Genomic DNA, 27,994 nt, shown 5'->3' on the forward strand with positions numbered 1-27,994 from the left:
CATAACAAAGGCTTTGTTACGGTAAAGAAATGGTCTAAACTTAGCTTACTTAGCAAAGCCGAACAGGTCAAATGTAACGTAAACATTGACGTTCTCAGAATTTTCTTTTTTCAGTTCCTTCACTCCAAGACAATGTCCAGCACCTGTTCACCTGCACAGTCTGCAGCTTGGTAATATCATCCTGGTTTTCTCGGTCCTTCCCTCTTGGGAACAAAATGATTCTTACTGTCTCATGCAAAGCAGTCTCTTCCCAACCTTTTCCTTCGTGGCCTCTGTTGGTGCCTTACCTCAGAGTGCACCTGTTACCTCAGTCCATCAAACTTTAAGGTATTTCCTCAGGCAAACACTTCACACCCTTAGAGGTCGCTGGGAATAGCAGTCAGGATTAATGGCAGTTTTAAACAACTTTCTCTACCACTTATTAGGTGCTCATTATCTAGGAGGCACAGTGTTTTATAACATTGCTTCTCATTCCTCTATCTTTCCCATAAGGTAGGCTTTTATCATTCTCATTTTAGAGATGAGGAAACGAAGTTCTAAGGAAATAATTCACTTTCCAAGGTTTCAAAACCATTGTGTGCAATGCCGCACGTGCTAAAGTTCAGATTCCAAAGTCCAGACTCATCTCAATGGTGTCTTCTCATTTAGGTCATGAATATTCTTAAATGCATAATTTAACTGTAGTGTTTTGTGATTAAATGCTTGCATGCATAGAAGTTCCATTTTCCTCTGGAGGAGATCAGTCTCGTAGCTATTCTGTGAAAATGGAATGGATGGCCATTTTGCCTACTCTAATATACCAATCATTGAGTCCTCGTAGCTCTTAGTACCATTTTTAAAGTTACATAAGTCTGACAGAAAGGATGCATTGTTTTGTTTTCTTTCTTCAGAGCCCTGAAATACAAAAGTAATATACATGAAAAAGATAATTTAGTTTATGAATCACTTTCTTTTCTGAATTTCAAAGGATGTTATGACTGAGAATACCATCATTTTATCAAGAAGTAAATAACTTTTGAAGAATATATTGTGAACATACTGCTAAATATTTATTTTTAAGCTATATGTAAGTGATGGAGTTGCTTATGACCAAAGGTCAAATCAGTCTCCTGATGTAACTTTAGAATTTCTGAACGTACGAATTTATGTCTGGAGTCAAATGTAAACCCTCCCTAGATCATTAGGACTTGAAGGTTATAACATTTGCCATTGGGAAGATAATTATTCTCTAGATATTCAGTAAAGTCTATGCCCTGTGACACTGATGATTCAGAAAGCAGGTATGCTGTCTATGAAGTATTGGCTTTGAACACAAACAGGGCACATGTGTCATTTGTAAAATGTAACTTTTTGATGCTTAGGTTTCAGATTGATCTCTCATTTTTATAGGTATTTATTCCAGATATTCTTATTTTTTGAATATTTATGATAGTAAAATAATATTTTGTAATATATCTATAACTTTCTCTTTCCAACAATAAAGTTCCTGTTGAATAATTTAAAAATCCATAGTTTGTAATTATATTTTAGTGGTATATAACATAAATACTGATTTCCATGGAAGTTTACCTCCTGCTTAAGCCAGTAGATATTTTGAAGATTTGTTATTCTTTCACTTCCAGTCAAATTATGGCTATTTAGATTACAATGCATTTAATCCATAAAATGATTTCTTTCTGAACTTCACGTTCTTAGGTCTTTTATTCTACAATATACTTTTGCTTGCTAATTTACTTTCTCAAAATATATGTTTATGTCATAATGTAACTCATAAATCCTTAAAAACATGTTCTTTTTCAAAATAATCAAACACCAGTCATCTTTAATCAAAAGCAGGAGTGATCTGGATTAAATTTCTACTAATTATTGTGAAGAGTATTTGTCCTGCCTGAGAATTGATTTCTTCTGTCTGTCATATGATAACTAACTATATGAGGCTATTTTAGGAATGAAGTTTGGAAAAAGAAATAAAAAATACTAGTCAAGATAGACTATCCAGAGCTAGCCCTGATGGCTTAGTGGTTAAAGTTCAGCGCACCCCACCTTGGTGGCCTGGGTTCATTTCCTGGTCATGGAACCACACCAATAGTCTGTCAGTAGCCATGGTGTGGCAGTGGCTCACATAGAAGGACTCGAAGGACTTACCACTGGAATATACAACTATGTACTGGGGCTTGGGGAGGAGGAAAAAAAATAAAAAGAGAAGATTGGCAACACATGTTAGCTCAGGGCAAATATTTCCCAACAACAAAAAAAAAAAAACAAGACTACCCATTAAAATTTATATAAAGCCCCTTAGAGAAAAAATAATTGCTAGATGCCCATTAATGATGTTGAATATATGCCTAATACATAAATTTATAAATGACAAACATTTAGAAATAGTTCTAGTTTCTTAATTATATAGTTTCCTTATTTTTTAGCCCTCTGCTAACTACTTCTGTTCAAAGAAGTAATCTGCATGACACAGGGTGTGAATGCTAGGAGAATTTTGGTAAAGAAGTTTTTCTGTGAAGTCAATATCTTGTAGAATAAGAAGTAATTGTAAATATATTAGAAGTCAATTTTTGTTTTTAAGAAATATAAATTCTAACAAGATACTTTTCAAATGTAGTAGTAGTGCAAATCATATATTTAAATAAAATAATTTGCTTTACATTTTAGATGTGACAATCATAAACTAACTTTATTATAAAAGATACACCATAAACTTATGAGAAATGAGGGACAGTGTGATATGGGTAATAGTTTACAGTCACTTCAATCAGATAGTCCTGCCTTCAAATAAAGTTCTGTTGTTTACACATGAGGGGATGTTTCAGCAAGTTACTTCTCTGGTCCTCAGTTCATTCATCTGTAAATAATAATAGGCACTTCTGTAAGCTTACTGTGAGAATTATATGAGGAAGTATATATCATATAGTCCAGAAAACTACTGCTTGGCAGTTATAATAATATCGAATCAATAATTCTAACATTCATAATTTTTCAAGATATTTTAAGATTGTTTTGATAAAAGTCCAATTATTTTAAAAATTACTCTTATGAACACTTTCTAAAATATATTACCAACATGTTTTCTTAGTAAGCAGAATATGTTGAAATGTTTAAAAATTTTCTTGACATAGAATTATTACCAAGAATATTATTGATTCTTCTTCTTTTTGCTTACAAGCAAGAGCATAATAAGAGAATTCTTAAAAAGAATAAATAATGCCCTTATTGTTTAAACTATAAGCAGTAGCTTTCTTGACTATATGATAGAGAGTCTGGTCTTAAGGCTTCAGCTAACATCACCAGTGCGTATGTAAAAGCATGGACATTCACTTATTCGATACACATCTGTTAGATTTCTGCTGTCTGATGGAGAAACAAAGGGCAGTAAGCTTTGTAATCAGGTCTTCCCTTGATGTTCAGATATGTTCTTTCACTCTCTTATTCAAGACTATTAGGAAAACCCAAAATAAATTCAAATGCATAGCTTTTAAAGCCATTGGAAAAATTATAGCCTATAACATAAATCATGTGTTAACTAAATGAATAATTATAATAACCATTCATGTTTTTACATATTGCTGTTTACTTAACTAATCTTAGATATATTATCTTAAACCTAGAAACAAACTGTCTTTAGACCAGACCAGATGAAAATAAATTATCAAGTATATTTGGAATGTGCTTTTGAGTTATTGTTTCTATGTCTCTCTCTGTCTCTTTGTCTCTCTCTGTTTTAAGTATTAGAGGTAGCATCATTTTGTGGTTAAAAGTATGGGCACTGTGAAAAGAAACATCTTTTAATTCAGATTGTAATATACTACCTATATAGCCTTGGACGAGTTGCAAGTTATTTAATTGTGTAAGCTTGGGTATATTCATACCTTGAATAATAATAGTAATAATAGGACCTACTTCATGGGGAGGTTATAAGAATTACATAAAATATTACATGTAAAGAGCACATAATTCAGTATATTTGCATTTCTGTATCACCTGCATGGAACTCTTGTAGATACTCAAGTCACTTCCCCACAGAGAATGTTCCTAACCCCATTTTAAATAGCATCCTCCAGTCTTCCACTTCCCTTCATTACATCTCAAATAAACTGACCACACATTAGGAGAAAAGGTCAATGAATCTGACAGTTTTCCTAACCAATTTTCCTTACAACATTGTTCCTACTGACATAGTTCTCAAGATAAATGTTATTAAACAGGAACCTCCTTTTCAAAACTTAGAAAATGTTGAATGTATATGTTAATGAAAGCCTGAATTCTTGGGAGACAGAAACTTCAGTAGTTAATTTGGTATAGTTAAGCATGCAGTAGTCTTCTAATCTTTGTCAAAAATATTTTTAATTAAAGCAATTGTCATGCAGCCGTAATGTTGTCATTTATCAGCATAATGGATTTAAACTGAAGGCCACTCTTACTGTGAGAATGAACTGATTAACCGGAGGGTCTGCATTGTAATAATTAGGCAGAAAAGTGCAGTGGTGCAAATCAGTATCTTGGTGCTGAGACTCTCCTTGGGGAATCTAAACCGTAACAAAGCTGTCAAGCTGCTGGGAGGTGGGGCTGTCCCTGATGTGTGTTGCTAATTTATTCTCTGATACTTTTAACTTATATCTTGAGTACATCAGAAATGAAGAAAAGACATTTCACTTAATAAACTGTTTTGAGCTTTAATTGGTAAACTCATCACGACATTTTTTTGAGGGATGGGAGGAGTATCAGAATTATTGTAATGTTATCTTTTTTTGACAGTTGTTAGCAAATAGGCATCACTTGCTATTTAGTTTTATAATTTGTATGCAAGTAATTCTATTTCAAAGTTTTGCATTTTTTTTTAAAGATTTTATTTTTTCCTTTTTCTCCCCAAAGCCCCCCAGTACATAGTTGTGTATTCTTCGTTGTGGGTTCTTCTAGTTGTGGCATGTGGGACGCTGCCTCAGCGTGGTCTGATGAGCAGTGCCATGTTCGCGCCCAGGATTCGAACTGACGAAACACTGGGCCGCCTGCAGTGGAGCGCGTGAACTTAACCACTCGGCCACGGGGCCAGCCCCTCAAAGTTTTGCATTTTTAAGGGAAGACAATATAAAGAATACATGACCTTTATTTGACTAATGGAATTACAGTTATTCTTATGGCCACCTATACTGCATGTTTTAGAAATACATTATATAGAAGATAAATAGCTGTCACTCATAGGTTTTTAGGTTGTCAAGTTTAATGACTTATTAAGATTTTCAAAACTCTCTTTCCAACATTATATTTTAAGTTTTAAGAAAAAACAGGATGACTTGTCTTTGTTCCATGAACTCTGGAAAGCCAGCAGAGGGTGATGCAAATGACTGGGGGCTGGAATTATCTGTCCACTGTCCAGTACAGTAGCCACTATTTATATTTAAATTTACATCAATTAAAATTAAATCTAATTAATAATTCAGTTCTTCAGTCACACTAGCCATACTTTAAATGCTCAATAGCCACATGTAGCTAGTGCCTACTCCATCGGACAATGCGTATATCGAACAATTTCCATCATCACAGAATGTTCTCTAGGACAGTACTAATCCACAGGTATCTTCACTCATATGTCTAATACTTGGCCTGAGATGACTCAAAGGTCGGGAACAGCTGAGATTGTTGACTAAAGTGCGAGATGCAGCATTTCCATTTGGGGTTCTCAGAGCATGGCAGCGGAGTTCTGAGAGAGAGGGCTTCTCAAATGAATGCAGTTGAACTAGGCTGAAGCTCCATAGCCATTTAGGACTTAACTTTAAAAGTCACATGGGTCATCACATCTTAACTGGGCAAATAACAAGCCCAACCAGACTCAGGTTTAGGGATATAGACCCTACCTCTAAATGAGAGGAATGTTGAAGATTCTGAGGCCATGATATAGAACCACTGAGACTAAAACTTTGTTTCACAAATGGTGCTTTGGAAAACCAGGTATTCATAGACATGATGGAAAAGGGCTTAGTGACCTAATAAAGAAGACTTCATTTAAACAAAAGTTAAGGATTTTTATGGTTGTTAGTGTGCTAATGTTGAAGGTCAATTTCCAAGGTGGCATTGTATGCCATATTTACCAAGTGTATTTTATCAAGGCAGATTTTTAAAAATTTATTATTATTTTTTTAATTGCAGTAACATTGGATTATAACAATATATAGCTTTCAGATGTACATCATAATATATTTTGAATTCTGTGTAGATTACATCATGTTCACCACCCAAAAGCTAATTATAGTCCATCCCCTCACATGTGAGCCCAATCACCTCTTTTGCCCTCCCACCTTCCCCCTTCCCCTATGGTAACTACCGATCCAATCTCCATTGCTATGTGTTTGGTTGTTGTCATTTTTAGAGATCATATGGTATTTGACTTTCTCCCTCTGACTTATTTCACTCAGCATAATACCCTTAAGGACCATCCATGTTGTCACAAATGACTGGATTTCATCATTTCTTATGGCTGAGCAGTATTCCATTATGTATAAATACCACATCTTCTTTATCCATGCGTCCCTTGATGGGCACCTAGGTTGCTTCCAAGTCAACAACAAGAAAACTAACAACCCAAATAAAAAATGGGCAAACGATCTGAACAGACATTTCTTCAAAGAAGATATACGGATGGCCAAGAGGCATATGAAAAGATGCTCAACATCATTAGCTATCAGGGAAATGCAAATCAAAACTGCAGTGAGGTATCACCTCACTCTGGTCAGAATGGCTATAATTAACAGGACAGGAAACAACAAGCGTTGGAGAAGGTGTGGAGAGAAGGGAACCTTCCTACACTGCTGGTGGGAGTGCAAACTGGTGCAGCCACTATGGAAACGAGTATGGAGTATCCTCAGAAAATTAATAGATCTACCATACGATCCATCTATCCCACTGCTGGGTATTTATCCAGACAACTTGAAAATGCAAAGGCATAAAGATACCTGCACCCTTATGTTAACTGCAGCATTATATACAATAGCCAAGACTTGGAAGCAACCTAGGTGCCCATCAAATGATGAATGGATCAAGGCATATTTTATTAAATTGATACCTATTCACATCTGGTGATGTTAAAGTTCCACAGAAGGAAAATTTGGAAAGTGCTGGACTGAGTTTTCTTCAATTTTTAAAATCCTGTGATTCAATTATATTGCCCTTGTTTCCTGAAAAAGCCTGTCTTTCCATAAACTTTTCTGTTATTTGAATTCTACTTGATTTAACTGGGTAGAGGAGTGAATTTCTTCTTCTCTTAAAAACGTTATTTTTGCCAAAAGTAAGATTTATTTTATTCATTTTTCTGAGATTTAATATGGAATTAGAGGTAACTGTAGAGAGTTGTTACATGTTTTAAAATAATGTGTTTATTAGCAAAATCAAACTGTAGGCAGTTAAAATGACTATTAATAGTAATATGGGAATAGTACTCAATATAAAGTAAATAACTCAGTGTATATAACATTATTGTTGTATATGAAGAATTAATGTAAAACCTTGTATAATATGGCAACTATAATAAATATCAATTTTAACTAACACTTTAAGAACATAGAAAAATGTTAAAACCATGCCCATACTTGTTAAGTGTCTATGGCAAGAAGTCCAAGCTGGGCCTCCTCTATTTGTCTGGAGATGATTTTTTGTAAGGATTTCATGGCCTTGGCAACAGCTGTTGTTCATTCAATTAAAAAGTTGTCAAATACCTACTGAAAAACACAGTTCTGAGTGCCATCCTCAAAGACATCACGATGTAAGCAAACAGGTACTTGGGCAATTTCAATCCAGCATGATGAATGCTGTGTTAGAGGTAAGCTGGGGCGCTATGGGAGCCTGAGGAAGGAGGGCCTCATGGGTGGAGAAGATGAGGTTTCACTGAAGAGAGTGTGCCATGCCCAGTCCTGATGTTTGTTCTTACGTGCATTTGGGAATTTAGATGATCGTTATAATTGGATTCTCTCTCTGTGATGACAGGGACAGTTTCTTGATGTGGTAGATTTGTGGAAGTTTATGGAACTCCAAGTTACTTTGTAATTATGTTTTATAAAGAAATAATTGTCTCTTTGAAAATAAACATTAATAATATAAGATAAAAACATATTTTAAAGAATTTTTCCCTAAACAAAGTATGCCATTATATGAGCAATATTTTCTTCTGAATTGACCACATTTATTGGTGTTTAGCATATTTCATTTTCAGTATTCCCTTTCCCCCTGTAATATAATAGAGCTGGATGCTTCCTCATAGGAAGGTGATTTAATAGTTGATACTAACCAGAGATGTGATTATAAGTAGAAGTATTTCTTTTGTGAATTATGTGCATTAGTGTCTTCCAAATACCTAGTATGAAACAGTCTGTTAAGCCTTTTTATAAACTACATAATTTATCACTGTGTCAGATCCATGTGTATTTTTTGGTTGGAAAGAACAAAAACAAAAACAACAACAAAAATGATTTTCTACGCATATGGAAAGACTGAGTCAGTTTTGCAAACATTTTACAAAAATCAACAGGACTAAAATATATCTGGCTCCATAAATACTGAATTTATCTTCATTCCTTCTTGTGAATTACACCTTGCTTCCACAGTATGCCCACCCTGTCTTCTGCTCCCCCATGAAATTACCAGAAAATAATATGAACATTTGACTGCAATTAATAGCTTTAGAATTTTTATATGTCATTGACTTCTTCAACAGTGTAATCAGAAAGATGCAAGATTATTCCTCCTCATCAGATTTCTTCTTGTTCCCATGCCTTTGCTTATGCCTGTTCACTTCAAATGCCCTCCCACCCTTCCATCTAGCCAGCACTTCATTACCTTCTGATTGCTTACCTCCTTACCTCAGTTGGCTTGTTTTACACAGTCTTCTCTGAGTGTTAGGGTACTTAGTCCCTGCCATCTACCTGACACATAGTTTCTCTTTTAAAGATTCTTTCTTTTGTGCTTTTTATGGCAACTTTGTAAGTCTTATTCACGTTAAAATGTTGTAAGTTTCAGGAAGTGGAGGTCTTTTATATTTCTTTTTATCTAGCTCATGGCCAGTTCTGTTTGTTCATCTTATATTCATTAAGTTTTGTTGTATGAATGGAAGGATTTTAAAATTCTTATTTGATCTTTCCTAATTTCATATTTGTCACCTTCCACACAGTGTCCACGTGGATACTGACTATTTTGATTATCACCTCCTTATTTTTTTTTCCCACCTCCTTAGATAGAAAAGTTTATAAACAATTAATTGCTCAGGATGTAAGTGATAATTAAGGGTGAATGTTAAGTAGTGATCTGGATTATAAGAATTTCTTTGGAAAGAGAACATTTGTGCTTTTAGAGACTAATCTTGGCTTCGATTGCTGTTGGGTTTTTCATAAATTTGGTGTCCAGCTGCCCACCACCAAGCTTGGCTTCTTGAGATAATTTCCAGCCAAATTTTTTAATTTGGTCCTGTCCATTTCAGGCACCTAACCTATGAGCCATCTGCCACCATGGATATAAGAATTACTGAGAAAAATTATTTCAAAGCACAACATGATAGAAAGGCGAATATGCCTTTTGCAGAATTGTTTGGGCAAAAAATGATTATTAATAAAATTAAAAAATAGTTTTTGCAAAAAAAAAGGACTCTCTTTATAGCCATGCTGCAAAAGTCCAACATGAGCTTATTGTTTGTAGTATACAATTTTTTCAGAAAATTGTCTATTCTAAACGTTAGCTTGAAGTTTCATTATACTCTGAATTTCATTACATACAAGATAAAATAAAATCACTTTCATTAAAAAAAATACTTAGGACACTAAAGAAATTCTGTTTGTGTGGGCTATGTCTATCTGTATTTACCATATTAGAAATTAAAATTGATAAATTTAAAAATACTTATCAATTTATTTATAAATAAAAAACAAACCCATTACGTGTTAATATAAATAACATTATAAAATACACATATGTGTATCTTTAAGTGAGTTAAGTGACTTTGTCTTATATTTTTCCTATGCCTCTTTAATGTTTTCCTTAATAGAAGACAGCTAGGTTATCATTCTGATTCTGCACTCAGTCTGTGACAATATGATATTTGGTTGAGAACAGAAAGAAAATCTAGCTTACCAAATGTAAAGTTGAAAGAGGATGAGTGTGTTAATAGCCTTTTCAGAAAATTGTAATGTTCTTCTTTTATATTACACCAAAACTTGACAAGTGGTGTTTTTAAAATAGTTAATTGTAATGTGGAATCTCAAACCATATCAGTGAACATTTTGTGCTCTGTTACATTAAAATCCATTGGTTTATCCTGCACTTTGAATACATCTTTAACTGTACTTGAATTTGTAAGCTCAGGCATTGGTCAACTAGAAAAATATTTGTTCACTGAGTTATGTACTTATTCCACAATTACAATAAACAATATTAGAAAAAGAATCACATTTGTTAATGTCACCACCAATATCATCTAAAAAGTGCTATGTGAATTGGAAAGCTCTCAAGCTCATGATGGCAGAATCAAGACGTTAGAAATTGTAATTTTTGCTGGTTTGCAACGTTGCAGCAAAAACTGTCGTGAAGGACAGCGCGTTATTTCCAAGTGAATATGTGCCAAAAACCTGACTCTGTATAACTGATTTTGTCCATCAGTTATTCCTTTAAGTAGAAATGGTGTGACATGAAAAATATGACTAATTCAGCTTGTATCTCAAATAATCACCCAAGTGCTTTTTTTGAGACAACCACTGTGATTTGAAATGCAGCACAAGCACGTTATGGGCATATTCCATTTCATCCTCTAGAATATTAAAAATGTGTTTACTCAAGGTTTTCGTTTCTTTTCAGCCCAGTGGCACACACTGTGTCACTGAGCTGATTATTGCTAAAGTTCCAGGTGTTTTACCCACTGCTACTTTTGCTACATCGTTGCAAATGTCAAGATAATAAAAAAAAGCAAACAATGTCTCATAATTTTTATGAAAATTGTTTCTACTTACGGAATAAATGAGACTTAGGGACTCCCAGGTGTCTGTGGACCACAATTTGAGAGCTGCTACACTAAAGAATAAAAAGGAAAGTTTCCTGTTACTGTAAGTTTAGGAATGTTTTCTAAAGTCTAGTTCATTTCTCCATGTTCTTTCTAAACTTGATTATATAAGAGTGAATAATGGACCTAAAAGATCAAATGCACTTTAGTAAGTATTATGTTTCTGGGGTTTGACAGTACAAGGAAATGTCCTGAAATTATAATTGTAATAATTATAGCTACCATTTACTGAATACTTAGTGTGTGTCTGACACATAGATCTAGGTGCTATAAACTACATTGATTCCTTACAATTATCTATGAAGTTAGTACTACCATTATCCTTTTTTTACAGATAAGAGAACTAAGGCAGAGAGATTAAGAAATTTGCCTTTAACTCCAGAGTCCATGATTTCAATATTTACTTAGAAAATTAATAGAAACAAGAAGAGGAGCTAAATAAGAAGAAAAAGATTTCTAAATCTCCCTTAGTATTGAAGAAGTCTATCTCCACAAACATGCCTGTGAATAGAAGTGCCCAGTTACTCCAAAGTGACTACATCTATTTTTCACTGGATTGTGTCTTCGCAAGATAAATGCAAAGATAAACTGTTCAAAACCTTTAGAGATGACTGTGAATAATTGTGTTGTAGGGAGGAGGAGACAAGCAACTTACACTGTTTTTTGATTTTTGCTGGTGGATATTTTTAACTTATGAATCACTCATTGTTTTTAAAATTCTGGCGATGTACTTATCAAAGTAAGACAGAACTTGACTGCTTAATTTTGCATTTTGTTATCATACATATCAAATTATTTTCCAGTGGCATTGAATATAAAATAGCCAGCGCTTTGTTAGAATCTGTAAACAATTAAAATAGCCTAACTAAAGAAACCCTTTAAATCATTGCATGATTATCAAAAGAAAATAGTGATGCATTTCTATTTGAAATAAAGTTGCCTCAGGAGGCTGGTATAGACTATAATTAAAATGTTTTCTCCTTACTGAATTAAGCCATGTTTTTATAGGTGATGCTCTTTAACTAATTATAGTTTCCTTTATTGAAATATACTTATCATTTACAAAAAACCAATTCTTTTCTTTCTAAAGAAGCCTTATTAGAAATTCTATTCTAGATATTCAAGTCCTTCTACACAACAATTATATGGGAAGAAAAAATATCTGCAGATTTCTGTGGAGAGCTGAAAATACATAACTATAGTTCATTTTTTTTTAATATTGGCGCCTGAGCTAACAACTGTTGCCAATCTTCTTTATTTGTTTTAGTTCATTATTTTGAGTGAATAAATGTAATATAAAATGAAACAAAATCTCATTTCTATTCAGAGAGTTGATAACAAAATCTTCTCACTGTGTAACAAACATGTTGACATAAAACTAGCGGTATACTTGCTCTGGTTTATCTGTACTTAGACAGTTAAAATTACATAAACTAATATTTGAAATTTATGTCAGTGTTTCATAGTTTAAAAAATATCTAGCTAGCTAGGTAGCTATCTCCTTTCCATTCTATTACTGCTAGAAACTACGTTATTTAATGTAGTATATATGCCCAGGTAACACATAAGGTCTCTATTTTACAGATGAAGAACACAGGTGTCCACTTTTTCCCATATCATGCAGAATTATTCTTAGAATCACGTGGAATGATCTCCAGTTACTGATACTTCCCTGTCGTTTGGCTGTATTACTGAATCTTCACATTGGATTCAACAGTATCATTAACAGAATGATCGAAATGTATTTTTATAAGGAGGACTGTTTGCTCAGTTTGCTCTCTTAAATACATTAAATCAGTAGAATAAAGATTTGTCTAAAACAGATGCACAGTCAAATTATTGATTAAAAACTATGTAGCTGTATTTTCCAATGAATGAGATGTTATTTAATCCCAGGGATTTTAATTGATAATCGTTCAATAAATATTTTTCAAGAAATAACTAAAACCGGACACTGAGCAGGATGGAATATCAAACCTATTATATCTCAACATTTTCCTAACAACCAACTTTCCTGAACAAAGTATAAGATTAATATTTTGTTGAACTTGGACTCTACATATTTGTAATATTTGTAAAATGCTTGTAAAATTACTGTACACACTATCGATTTAATATAAATTAATTCTTAATAGGAATAATTTATCAATAATTTGGTTTTATGAAAATGTGTTTACTATTTCTGATTGTTTTATCCACAAAGGCTCTTCTAAATCTTACCTCACTGGCTTCCCTAATTTTTTTCATTTTTTCTGTCTCAAAAAATGACTTCAATTTTTATTTTAATTCGATGATCAAAGATCTCCCTGTGAGAGCATATCCAGTGCCCCAACCTCTTTCCTGTGTGTTCTAGCTCTGTCCTAGCCACTTTCTTCTGTTTTCTGGGATTGTGCTCTGTGAGTCTATACTTCATTCCATTTCTTTTCTTATCTAGTATTTGCTGCTTGAAACCATCAGTTTCCTTATTTACTTTACTACAAACATGCTCAAGGAGTCCATATGTTGGCTTTTAGTTTCATTGAACTCAGTTTTGCCTTTCCCTCTTCTCAAACTTACAGTCTCCTCTCTGTCACAGCTAGTTATCTCAGGAGATTATTTTCCATCCATTGCCTTCTTCATATTTTGGTTCTAAACATCTTCTAATAGCAAATGTCCATGGACCAGACACTAGGAACAACTAATTCTTCCTACCCTAATATATGTCTCTAATATCTACACTTTTGAAAACTAACTCTTCTTTTTAAAAAATATCTCCATATGTCCTTTGTTAGTCTTTATGGTACATTTTTCAGGGTCTCCTATTTTTCATCTCATACCAATCTTCTTTGTTTTTTTAGTTATCATTGTCATTTATTTTTTGGTTTTGGTGGATATTGTTCTGTTCCCTCCCTATTATAAAGCTAGATATGTCCCCAGGTCCTATCCTTAGCCTTCTTTTGGCCTCTCAGCAATTTTAGCCACTTAAAGTTCACTTTTATAAAGAAGTTCAGCAAATCTCCATTTCTAGCCATAATTTTTCTGGGATACAAATGCTCAATTCCAAGTCGGTGGTGTCCTATCATCTTAAATGTGAGTGCCCAAAGCAGCCATTGCTACATCCTTGTTCAATCCCACATTATTTTCTCCTATATGTTATATGACATATCTTCCCTTTCTGGCTTATAGGCACAGTATAAGAGTTATTTAAAGAAATGGATAAAGTTATAAGAAGCATCATGTGTATAAGGAAAGATGATATTTGGGGCTTTAATCATGCTGGCAATGCTATCAGGTTAGATGTCCACAGATGATTAAAAATAATGTTTAACATTTGCTATTAGTCAGAAAGAGGTCTTGAATTCTTTATGAAAATATTTAATTGCTTACTAATGACAAGGATTTATACTAAAGCTAATATAAAACATTCTTAAAATTTCTTGTGAGAAAATGAATGCTGGTGCAAATTTTGTATAACCCCTAGTAGTGGTATGTACAGCCTTAACACTGGCATAACATTTAAATACTTTCTCTAATGAATTTCATAGACACATTCATTCAGAAAGATATACAGTTATATACTTTTTGAATTCTTTATCTTGGTTTATACCTCCTGGTTAAAATAAAAAGGGAACTATTTGTATGTTATTTTTGTTAATAGTTGCTATTATTGTTATTTATATGTTGTTTTTAAAAGCATTTAGTGTCTTAAAAATCTTTTTGTTATTTTTCCCATATAGTTTCCATTTTTGGAATAATGAACATAAATACAGTGTACATTAGTGTAAATATATTGTGGGTTTTATGGTTTTACTTTTTAGCTATTAATTTTCAACTTTACATTACATTTACATTATAGCTCATTACATTATTATAACTCTTTACATTATAACTTCCATGTCCATTTTCACACCTGATCCAAGATATACCTCCTTAAGTACTTTGAAATGGGTGAAGATACTGCACATAATCAGGAAAGAGGGCTGAGATGACATAGCCTGAGCTCTTCAAGCAATTAAAAGAGAGAGAAACTCAAAAGCAATTTCTTTTAAGTTCTTTACACTGACAACAAAATAAAGATGTCACTTTAAAACATTAACTGTAGTATTATTCCTTCATGAGTGAAAATGAAAATGATGTTTGATGTCATAAAATGTAACAGGACTGGTTTCCCCTCTTCTCTTTTAATGATTGTCTCCACTACGAGCACCCAGCCTCTTTGGTCTCTAATTCATTCCTCATCCGCATCTACTAAAAAAATCAACCTGTAGAGTGAGAACAAGGGAAAATGTCAAGGTTGGTTCATTGGAAGATTTTGTCATTAAAAATGGTCAAGATTATAAATGTAGAAAGATAACAAGTCATGTAAGTAGCAGCATCAAATTGTGAGGCACTTTCAAACCCCATACAACTAGTATCACTGGGACCTGTGCACAGTGAACTGTAGGAAACTGGGATTTCTTGAGCATTTAGTGTTGTGATTGGTTCAGGTAGTTTCATAAATGTTGCGGTTATTCGTGTTTTCTTCTTATAGTATGCCACATTTTTCAGAAATAGGTTTGTGCCAAGACTCAAATATAATCATCTGGTAATAATGTGTATTTGATGCTTTTTAAAAATAGCATTTCCCATACTCACTCACAAACTTGCCTGACCTTCCTCCTCCACAAAATTACTCATGCCATCTGTGCTCACATTGTGTTTAATCATACTTCTAGTATAACATTTATCACATCACATTATATTAGAGTTAGTTGTATATCTCTTTGTCTTTTCCATCAAACCATGTGCCCATGAGAGTAGAGATATTTTATTCATTGCTGTATCCCCGGCATCTGGCATCATGTCTAAAACACACTAAATATTCAATAGGAAGTATCTGCATTGTTTTGAAAAACAATCAAGTAAATTAATGGAAGTATGTTTTAATTAACAAAAATCCCCTGTTACGTTTCAATCCTGACTATGAAGAAGCTTAAATAGTTAAAAATGCAGCAAAGGATTGTAAATGTAAAAAATATTAGAACACTAACAAGGTTCAAATTCTAATTCCAGTTTAATAGAAATATAGCTAGGCTTGAATATGCAGTTTTAGCATTTGCCTGGTTCAGTGTTATCTTCAAGGTGATCTCTAAATAGATGAAGGCCAGGGAGGCAGTCCCTCACTCTTCTAGCTCTTTGAGTCTTGCTATGAGTGTCAACCCAGTGTGGTTTTCCCAAACCTGGAAATTCAAGTAGGTAGTGACCCTAGAGTGAGGAGACATTCTGATGTCAGTGTGTGGCTTGAATGAGAATGGAGAAGCAATAGAAAGTCAAAGAATCGGGTCACTGCAAGTTGAGCTTTGCTAATTTAATTCAAAATCACTTTAAAATTACATATTAGCAATGCAATTTGGGGAGTTTTTTCCCAAAGAAAATTATGTTTTTGTTTTCTTCTTAATTGTGACCTTGTGACGGGAAAATCCTACATTCTCAGTATAATAGAGTTTTCATACTCCAAGTACTTAGCTTTGACTATCAACAATGCAGTTTCATATTTATTCTTTGTTTTATATTGTATTCCACGAGGGCATATAATTTTATTTTTAAGCATTGTTAAATGTCCCTACAGATCTGACAACGTGATTTAAATTTGCCATGACAAGTTGTAGAAGGGAGGCTGGAAATATTTTTAGTGTTTCTCACAAATCAGAATTAGGGGCTATAACCTATTAACATATTTAATTACATAGCATTTTATTCTAATTTTGAAATTAAACATGAGTCTTAATTATTCTGTATAATGACTTTGAAGTAGAAGTGAGAATCAGTGTGTGTATATATATATATATATTTATATATATAAATCATATAGCTCCTTGACACTGCATTGATTATTTTTATACAGAGCTTTTGTTTTTGTCCTTGTAACCCAAACTAGAACAATACTGGAAAGAAGTCAGCATGTAATTAGTTTGGATATATGAAAAACAGATTGCATTGTTTCCCATGCTGTGAACTGTGAGTGATCCACAGTGCTGAAAAAGATAGCAAGCATCAGCAGTTTTTCTCCGTTAAATCTCAACATTCTTGACTTTTCACACATCACTGCTGGGGGAAGTGAAAAACGCAGAGGTTCTACAGATAGGATGACTATTGACTCAAATGGCTGGATCGGTTGGCATTTATTGGCTTATGGCTTGCCTCTCTAAAGATTATTTTATTCTTAAAATCAGTTTTGGCTTTGTTTGGAGCTTGCATGCTGGAGAGAAAAAAGGGAAACTGGTGAGGAATGGTGGAAATGATGAATTTTTTTTCTCGTTAAATGGGGAGTTTAGAAGACCTAAAGACCTTTATAAGGAAGCTAGTGGATGGTATTTGTGATTATAGTCAAGAAAAACATTATGTACTCATTTACAAAATTCAAGTTATCATTGTCTAGCTTTAATTTATGCAGTTTTAGCTTTCTAGCATTTTCTCTGAGCTAACATCTGTGACAATCTTCCTTTATTTTGTAAGTGGGATGCCACCACTGCATGGCTTCACAAGCAGTGATAGGTCCATGCCCAGGATCTGAACCTGTGAACCCTAGCCCCCGAGTGGAGTGTGCAAACTTAACTACTATGCCACCAGCTGGCCACTTTAGTTCTTATCTTGACGTTTCACTGAATGGATCTTTGGTAGGATCTGGCCAGAGTCATATAAAGGTTGGAGGATTTGGTGATTATACCATTCCAATTTTAATCTACCGTACTTTTCTATTAAAATTAGATATTTCATGGGCCGGCCTAGTGGCGCAGTAGTTATGTCCGCACATTCTACTTCGGTGGCCCGGGGTTTGCTGGTTCAGATCCTGGCTGCAGACATGGCACCACTTGGCAAGCTGAGGTGTGGTAGGCATCCTACACATAAAGTAGAGGAAGATGGGCAGGAATGTTAGCTCAGGGCCACTGTTCCTCAGCAAAAAAAGAGGAGGATTGGCAGCAGATGTTAGCTCAGGGCTAATCTTCCTCAAAAAAAAATTAGATATTTCATTGAGATGAATCTAATCAACATTTAAGCATAAAATAACTATTTAATACATACATATGCCCTGCATTTCATTGATTCTAAGACGCTTCTTCCACCTCTCCCACATTTTAACATCTTTGAAATCATGACACATCTTAAAATCCATGGAACTTACACTTGTGGTCAGTCAGGCAGTAGTTATGACACAGTTGTCCTTGCACATGCAGGTACAAACTTCGAGCTATTTGTATTTTTCTCACTTTTCTTGAGTTATGTGCATTGTTAAGAGTACAAGGGTAGAGTTTAGTTGCCATTTGAAATATCCTCAACTATTGTGCTAAAATGTGATATTTAAGTGAAATTTTTGAGGATTACATTCTCAGAAGACATAAAAAAAGAAAAAAGTCATAAATTTCATACTAGTGGAACAAATTTTCAATATCAGAGGAATTAATATACTTTCTTTCAAACCTATAAGCAAGTACTTTATAAGACACAACAAAGGAAGATACAATTAATTGGAGATCTATTGTTTGTTACTGAAATATCTATAATGTAATTGTCTGTCATTTCCACACAATGTGAATGAAGGCAGTAGACATTGGCAACCCTTTGGACTAAATTACAAAGTATGTAGAGCTGGTATTAACCATTTATATGTCAAATATAACTATCATCAAGTCATTTTCTAATAGTACATAGGGAGAAATTTTACCACTGGTAGTATATAAAGGAATAATGCATCTGACAATTAAAGGCAACTTAGAATTGATAGAATATGTAAGTACTCAAATAAGATGTACTCTTTCTGAATTGATTATTGAAAAGTTAGGTTGAAAGATTATTGTAACTTCAAGTAGTACTCACTGAATCTTACCATGGAGTCAAAATACTTAGCTACCTTTAACTTTCAAATGTTCGGGGTGATTTTTAATTTTGTACTTTATATTACATTCCTGATTAAGTATAAGGCAGCAATGTCGTTCATCAGCAATTTCTCTAAATTTGTCAAATATATTTTCCCCACTGGTGTGATCTAATTAACCTTTTCTAGTTGTTCTTCTAGACAAAGATAGCATAAAGTAAAAAAGATAAAAGAAAAAAACAGAAAACAATAAACCAGAAAACACAGTATCTTTAAGGACAATCAAATTGAGTATTCACTTCTGTATCAGGAGCAGGTTTGGCTACACAAGTAATAGGAAACACTAAATAACAGTTGTTAAACAGGACAGAAGATGATTTGTGTCACACATTAATTTCCGGAGGTGGGGAGCCCAGGCCTTGTGTGATACTCCTGACGATCACAGAACCAGCTTCTTGCCTCTATGGGCAGAGTGTGTATCTTCTCTGCCCCAGGAGTCACCTCATGGCTTAAGGTCTCTCCAGTTCCCATATCACATGTCATTCGAGCCGACAGTAAAGAGGACAAGAAAGGAGAAATTCAACACTCTTCTGATTTGCCAGACACGTCACACTTTCTTTTTCCTCTACTTCTAATCCTTAGGCCAGAACTTAGTCATATGTGTGCCCCTAGCTATGAAGGAGACTGAGAAATGTGGTCTTTACTGGGGGCAGCTATCTAAAAAGTGAAGGTACTTCTTCAACTAAAGAAGGACAGAACTGGTTGGGGAAATGCCAGCGGCCCCTGCCTCATCCTCCCAGCTATCATAGGACATCTTTTGGCAACCAGGAGAGCAATAGCACATTGTACTCTCCAAAGAGAGAAGACTTTTTGTCTTATTTTTCTTAAAATGTTTGAGATAAGTATAATACTAATTTGCCCCCAGGGCTTAGTTATTCCTTACATGTCTTAATGTTCATTTCATCTAATAAATATTTACTGGTTATGAACTTTGTGCCTGGTACTTAAGGTACCACTTTTTTTAACACTTCCAGGATTATCATCCAAATTGAATATAATCTGAATGATCCTTATGGCATTGTGCAATGCAGTGGCCCTGGCACTTTAAAACACAAAAAATAAATCTAAATACTGAACTGAATTTTACCTGGTTTCATCAAAATCTGCTTTTGATGTGAGTAATCTAAACTGACTCTTAATCTGTAGCTATGGAAAAGTCTTATTTTGTTTTTAGATCATAGACTCTTACCAAATTTAGATGTGTCTTAATCTACTTTGGAGCAATATATTTTAATTGACACCTTTGCTGTAGTCTTTTATTCTTAGATCTATAGGTTGGAAATCCAAATGCTTTTCCATGTTGGAATACTGTGTAGAAGACAATTTTTCTTACAGGTGAAAGTAGAGAAAGTTTCAGCATTTAGAAGTTTGCATTGCCAATTGTTGGACTGTGGGCTGAGTCTGTGCTAGTGAATGAAGTGGTGGGTTTATAACTATATATTGTTTTTTGTTTTTTTCTTTTCAAGTGTGCTTTTTTTTTGGTGAGGAAGATTGGCCCTGAGCTAAAACCTGTTGTCAATCTACCTCTTTTTTTTTTTTTTTAGCCCCCAGAGCCCCAGTATATAGTTGTATACCCTAGTTGTAGGTCATTCTAGTTCTTCTATGTGGGACTCCTGTCACAGCATGGCTTGATGAGCTGTGCTAGATCCACACCCAGGATCAGAACCGGTGAACCCTGGCCACTGAAGCAGAGTGCATAGGCTTAACCACCTGGCCACAGGGTTGGCCCCTATAACTATATGCTGTTAATCAGTGTATGAATAATTGCTTTTAAAAAGCTCATTTTAAAATATTTAATCTTCAGTCTACAAAAATCTGCTTCTCTCTAAGATATGGCTGAGTTAACTAATTGATTAAAACAGTTATTATTGCAAAGTTCAGGATGTAAAATATACTATTTTGAAGTCTAAATGCAAAATGGTGAAAGCAGTACTTCTGCTGATTATGTTTTATTTCAACCATGTCACTTTGCAAAATAAGACTGAGTAAATTGTGTTATATGCAATTTTCTAGTATTGTTTGTGAAATACTGAAGAATAAGGTTTTCTAATCTTTGGTTGGTATATTATCACTATAATGACTACAATTAATTCAAGCATTTATTTCCTTTAGCTTGCAATCGTATCATTTTGAGAGAAGGAACAATAAAATATTGACTGTTGATGGAATCTAAATGACCTATCTAATATGGCTCTTTGTGCTTTCCTCAATTTCCTATGAGACGGGTGACATTACTAAAATTTTCAGGTAATTTTAACTACATAGTCTAAGCAATGTCTTGTAATATTCTACTGAGACGTAAATTTGATGCTAAGTTCTCTGATTGTCTCAAATATATGTTAAGTTGTCTCAAATCTACTTTCAGCTGTTACATGGAACACAGGAAAATGAGAAAAATGTTATTAAAATTTAATTTTAATCTCAATTATTAAAATGACTTCTTGTGTGACTATGTCTTATTATCTCAATTTTCCAGAAATCCTTTTATTCTGGTTATGTGTATGTCATTTTCTTTCCCTCAGTGATTATATTTCTAAGTACAAAATTGCATTTTCCCTGTAATTTTCACAGAAGTGCATATTTTAGTCTGTATCTCAGCATGTATTAAGACAAAAAATAAATAACTGTTAAAGTTCAAACGTAGAACAAATATAGCATTATTAAAATTTCCTGTGGGGGTCAGCCCCATGGCATAGTGGTTAAGTTTAGCCTGCTGTCCTCCAGCAGCCTGACTTCGCAGGTTTGGATCCCGGGCATGGACCTACACCACTTGTCAGACATGCTGTGGTAGCAACTCATATATAAAGTGGAGGAAGATTGGCACAGATGTTAGCTCAGGGCTAATCTTCCTCAGCAAAAAAAAAAAAAGAAGAAGATGAAAAGAATTTTCTGTGGTTCTCTTAACCCCTCTTCAGAATGCTTCCTTCATTGGTGTAACACAAGTTTTTTAGATTGCCTATTGCTCCTGGTAATACCCAACTTAAATCATTTGGTGTAAGGGAAAAGCAGGGAGTGGATAAACCTGAGGGAGGGGAAAGCAATGGTTTACTGAAACCTAGTGTTGGAAATACCTTTGGGCGATGCCTACATAACTGCTCTCAGTTTTCCACAAACTTAAATTACTGCCATCACAACAACAACACTAAGAAAAATTGCACTTGATGTTGATTTTTAGGATGCAGTATATAACCTTGTAATTTAATGCTCACATGAGATATTCAATACTTTCAATGTGTAGAGTTGAAAAATGCCAGTCATTGCTAATTCTATTTGTATTTCCTGGAATTTCACATTGAGATATGGTCCCTGGATATTATGATACAGAGTAATAGAGCTGGGTAGACATTAAGCTTCCCTCACCCCACCAAAAAAAACTCCTCTGAGTCTATCTTGTATAGGGTTTTTCAGAAACATAACAATCAAATATTTTGGGTGTTTTTCATGTGTCTGTAAAAATCTGTTTTTATCTCCAAGATTTAAATCTTGGTTTCCCTTTGTCAGGATGCTACTTTTTAAACTAACATATTATATTACATAATAAGAGAAAAAAATCTGACTTACTACATCTTAAAGGAATAATTTTAACTAAAATTAATGTGGATTTTTAAAAGAAATTTATCTTTAGCAACTAAAAATGTAGAAACAGTTTAGGCCTATCACCTTCTATAAGAAAGTAATTTATTGGAACTGGATACTAGAAATTAGAAATGAGTCGCTAGCGTCACAATTGGTAAAATTTGATATTCCTAGGAAATAATATTGAATAAACAACACTAACAGCAGTAACTCTTCATCTTTAAAGTGCTATACTGACGTACTAAAGTATTTTGGGGTGGTTGTCTAACGTCATAATAATGAGCCTTCTTCAATTGGGCCATTAGTCTGTTATTTCAATGGTTAAGCTTGGATATTGAATGCAGTGTTATCTGACTATCTTTGATAAATCTCTGTGCTTTATTGTCATGATGGGCCGTGATATGATTGACAGATGCCAACAGGTAGATTTATGAGAGAAATCCCTTCAAGATCCAACAGACCGTGCAGGCGTCACTGTGCCTATGTTCTATGCCTGTAGATGACGCAGCAGGCGTTTTCCCATTTGGGACCCATCTGCATGGCCTTCCAGGACATGGAAAGGAGCAGGGGCCATTGAAAACATCTGCTAAAACATGAAAATGAAATTAGGAACTTTAAGTAGCTTATTTTGCCATTCACAGGACATGTAGTCATGAAACTAGAATCTTCAGAAAAACAGAAGCAAGAGAAGTTTAAAAACTCCTGTGTGAAAGGCAAAATGAGCTTCCCCAAATCCTGACCAGATCTTCACTTCATCAGATGCTGTCATGATTCCAGCATCCTCTCCTGTGCGGAAGAAAACGGTCCTTCCCATGAGGTTGAGGAGACTCATGGTCAACTTCCCTGTTTATTATCTCCTGAAGGCCAAAGGCGTCAGCTGCTTGCAGGCTAGTTCTGAGTCGGATAATTGCTTTTCATGTTTCCGAGAGAAGCCACTAGGGAATCTTGGCATCTTCGCTGAACATGTGTGCTCGGAACTCGACTCTAACAGGGTTACGTCCTCATAGTATCCCTACATTGGAGACTCTAAGTTAGAGCCTCAATCTTTATTTAGAACAGCATGCTACCACTAAGAACAAAACTTCTCATTTGGTTTGTCCTGTGGCTTAGTACTTTATACAAAATAAGCTTACAAAAATATTAGCTTCCTTCCCTTTATTATTCTGAAGAGATACATAGAAAGGGCAAGGCTTGTACCTGTGCACCATTTATCTATGTCTAATAAAGAAACAGGTCCCTGTTTTCATGTATACAAAGAAGTCGTAAGAGAGGAAAACTTTTGGACAAATATTAATGCCATTTATTTTGTTCAAATAATTCCTTCTGTGAATCGAAGAGATGAATTGAATTTCCTGGTGATTTTAATGGATCTACCAGTTCTGCCCTCTTTTCAAATTTTCATAATAATATTAAAATGTTTGCTTTATGTGTTATTTTCTTTATCTTGTATAGGAATGACGCTCATTGAGCTAAATAATGAAATAATACCTTAAACCAGTATCATTAATGCATTTGATATCATGACTAGATTTTGTGTTCCCTAAGTATGCTTTTATAGTATGATGGTAAACCATTGGGGCTGATGTATGTGACTAAGTCCCAAAGAATTAAAATGATGTATGCTAGATACGTTTTCTGGGTTATAATTTGACCTGGGATATTTCTGTACATGGTCAAAAATGAACTATTTTAGCACACTATACATATAATTTCCTATAATAAAAGAATACCACATAATCTAAGAATAAAGGAATATGCCGCATGAAAAAAATTCATATCCCTGATACGGAGTTAGAAAGAGAAGTAAATGATATTTCTGGCCTTAAAATGTATTTTTACTTTTTAAGGATCCTGAGTGTACCATTCTTTGCTGCCAATAATCTCAGCAATATGAGTGCTTGGAAGGAGGATGGAATAATGTAGTTCCTAAATTTTCCATTTTGAGTCACCAAGATAGCAATACTAAAGAGCTATTACGGCTTGTATGCCTGTTTTACTGACACCTTATGTTGCATTATGTTTGTATTGATTATCAGATTTTTTTAGGTACTGAAACTTTCTTGATTATACTGTATGAAAGTATTGCAAAGGTAGACAAAGAAAAGCTGGTTTGGTTTAGATTTTCAATTATAAAGCATCTTAATATCCATGTTACCCTGGTGACACAGACAAAATAAAAGCTATACGCATTCAGTTATCAGAGAAATCAGACAAAAACTAATGTTTCGGTTGTCTTACAAAGGTACCTGCTCCTTTTTTCTGAGACAGAGGAAGGTTAAGTATATACTTAAAGCTCAAAGTTAGAGAATGATTCTGTTACCAGTGCTATAACTTTAGAAAAGGCATTTGTCTCCGTCCTCATAGAGTTCAAAGCCATAGCCTAGAAATGAATGTTCTTTTCCATAAAAAGACGTGTTAAATGTTAGTGGTGTACTGAATAGGAAATAGACAAGAGAGACATAATCAGGTCATCAATAACCTTTTACATGGGAAAAAAAAATTATAAAAAGCAGGATCTCAAGCTGAGGGGAAACTATCCTACCATCCAAAGCTAGAGTCCCCGGACATTTATAAAAGAATCTGGACAGGATAAACCCTATAATCCATAAACTAGAACTTCGTAAGTCAAAGTAACATCCCCTAAAACTCCACCATTCTAATCTGGAAATACCCAATTTGATTTAATAGTGGTAATAGGTGGAATATTTGAAGCTTAATTAGTATTTTAGCTACATAAGTGAAATATTATTCTTCTTACTGAATCATTGCTAAGAATATGTCTCATAAAGACATATGCACATGCCTTCCTAGACTGTAATTTACATTTTTAATATTTGTAATTTGCAATTAACACTATCATTTGCCTTCTATTTGGGAAAGTATACTGAATCAGTACTCTTAAAGTTTTAACAAAAAAATGCCATATTTTGCAATGTTCTTCCTAGAGTATATTATACTGTGATGTATTTTACTTTCTGCCAAAACTGCTCTCTTTCACAGCAGAAGATAAATTGTTCTTTATCTCTGAGCAGTGCCTTTTCGCTCTAGCCAGTGGGATTCAATACCACTGATTCTTTTTACAATCTTGGTTTAGGAAATTAAAGAAACTCGAGTAGTGCTGCTGCAATCCATTCACGGCTAATACATCTTGTCTCGCATGACTGAGGACAAGTGCCCTCCAGATTAAATTCTGCTGCTCAGCACCCTGCATTTTCATAAAATATAGTCCTTACGTAGCTCCATGAATATCCCAAGCATGTGGTTTAATTTAAAACAACATGCTTGAATCACCCATTTAAATAAAATGTTTGTAATGGTCCACAACTATTTTATAAATGCACCTTCTTGAAAGACAACAAGCAAATGCTATAATTTCAAGTGAGGTAAAACACTATCTATGCTCAATGATAAGCAGAAAGATCTTCAGGGAGGCTTACCTGAGTTCCCTTAGGGATGAGGCATTTGTTTCTGAATGTTGATCTCTGAGAGAGGAAAGTGGCACTGCCAGCTGGTGCTGCGAGTCATTGTAAGGGCTGGAGCAGCCCCCCAGCTTCCTGGTTCCCCATGGCCAAAGCAGACGAGGTAGAGTCGATATGAATGGCCTGGAAAAAGTTGCCCTTTCCTGAAATTCTGCATGCTGCCCCATTTTCAATCACAGTTTAAAGGTGGTCTATGGTATGCATTTTGATAAAACTTATTCATAAAATGATAATATTTGTGTGAGTTCAGTAAGGGTAAATAATGGAAAAATGGATTTGAGAATGTATAAAAACAGTCCCCAGTAGGGAGTTATTTATTGTGATTTTTGCACTTACTATATGGATGGTTTTTATTCTAAGAAGCGTATCCTAAAGTCTAAGGAAGCATTTTGAACTTTTATGTGCTTATTAAAACAAACCAATTGAAATAAGCATCTGATTCTACAAGTTTCTCTTCTGTGTGTTGTTTTCTGATCCCAACCTACTCCATCAGATGATGCTTCATAATGATAAAAAATTAACTTTACTTAAGGAACTGTTCTTGGAATTTTTGACCACATAAAAACAATGACAGGATCAAAATGAACCTAAAATTTTAAGGAGAAAGAATCAGTCCACAGTCTGGTGATATGTGTGCATGTGTCCTAATATTCACTAAATCATTGGAGGGACACTGTGATCTCTATTAGGAGAATGTTAGTGGAATATTATGCACACAGGAGCCTGTCTGTGTTTCGGGGTTTTCAGGGAATCACATCAAATGATCTGTAGGCACTGGGATTCATAGTTCCTGAGTTGTCATGTAAACCTTTACTCCAACCAGAGAAACCCTTTACTAGCATGGAAACAAATTATAAAATTAATTGAGCCACTGTTTACACATAGTTGAGAGTATCAAAAGCCAGCAAAATGACAAAAAATCAGTAGCAGGATCTATGTAACATAAAAACTAAATAGTAAATGCAGAATAATTTAATGGGTTGAAGTGCTTTAATAATTGTCTATCATATGTGTTGTCATATATCAGTATTTTAAATGAATTTTTATAAAAATATCAAAAATTATAAAATAGGTATAGTCCACCTAATGGGAGTGGCAGGTAATTTGTTTCCAAAGAATATTTTAGTGACTCTGCCTGTTTTCATCATTCATCAGTATTAACTATTCAGTTACATTGGCAGACACATACTTTCTGGCTTCTATAAAAGGTTTAACCAAAATGTCAATTTTCTAGACATAGCATTTGATTGATATGTTAGAGTAACATGATAGAAAACAAGGTTAAATTGAAATGCATGTTTAGAACACAATTTTTTGTTGACAAGAAGTAAAAATGTGTGATTATCGATCTGCATTGTGGATTAACAAAATGATTATTCCAATTTCGAGGGAATAAAAAAATAAATATATGAATAAATATTCAGATATCTGAAACCATGTTTCTATTTAAGTTGCTCAGATGAAGGTAATTTGTTAGTAATTATCAGTAAGTTTTTTCATGTGTTTAGCATTTATCAAGTCATTTCATGTAAATTATATTCTAGACTCTCACAAAACCTTTATATAGTTATTACATTAATTGTTTTCTATGTAAGTAAACACAGAGACACTCACACATACACATAGCTGAGGATTACAGGGGTTATATTAATTTTCTCAAGAAAATATACAAGATATTTGGTATAATTGCAACATATATCCATTTATTGTTACTCTACCTTTCAGTGATTTAGACTTAATATAGCTATATTTGACCAATGGAATTCAAATTTCCCATTTATGTGTAATTTACATTGGCTAATGTGCCAAAATTTTTCTTTACTAATAACATATTTAAATATTTTTTATTATATTGAGGTAAAAATTTTGAGGCAATGACTTCCTAATGCTATGAATTAAAGATGTAAATGATGATTGGGAAAAGAAAAGAGAAAAAGGAGAGAAGAAATGAAAAGACGTGCATTGTACATTTCATCACCTGACACCAAAGACCAAGGAGCAGTCTTGAGA

General features: G+C 34.0%; 1 protein-coding gene and 1 long non-coding RNA gene across 3 annotated transcripts in view; one reads left to right on the top strand and one right to left on the bottom strand.

Annotated features, from left to right (window-relative positions):
* NEGR1 (neuronal growth regulator 1) overlaps positions 1-27,994 on the top strand; it is an 817,593-nt gene that overhangs the window by 53,229 nt on the left and 736,370 nt on the right.
* LOC138924340 (uncharacterized) lies at positions 756-24,942 on the bottom strand. Its single transcript, XR_011439362.1, has 3 exons — positions 24,826-24,942; positions 10,989-11,049; positions 756-894 (listed from the first exon to the last, which is right to left on the bottom strand). It is a non-coding gene; the product is annotated as an uncharacterized lncRNA (long non-coding RNA).

The sequence above is a fragment of the Equus caballus genome, chromosome 5 (genome assembly GCF_041296265.1).
Source record: "Equus caballus isolate H_3958 breed thoroughbred chromosome 5, TB-T2T, whole genome shotgun sequence".
Taxonomy (NCBI): Eukaryota; Metazoa; Chordata; class Mammalia; order Perissodactyla; family Equidae; genus Equus; species Equus caballus.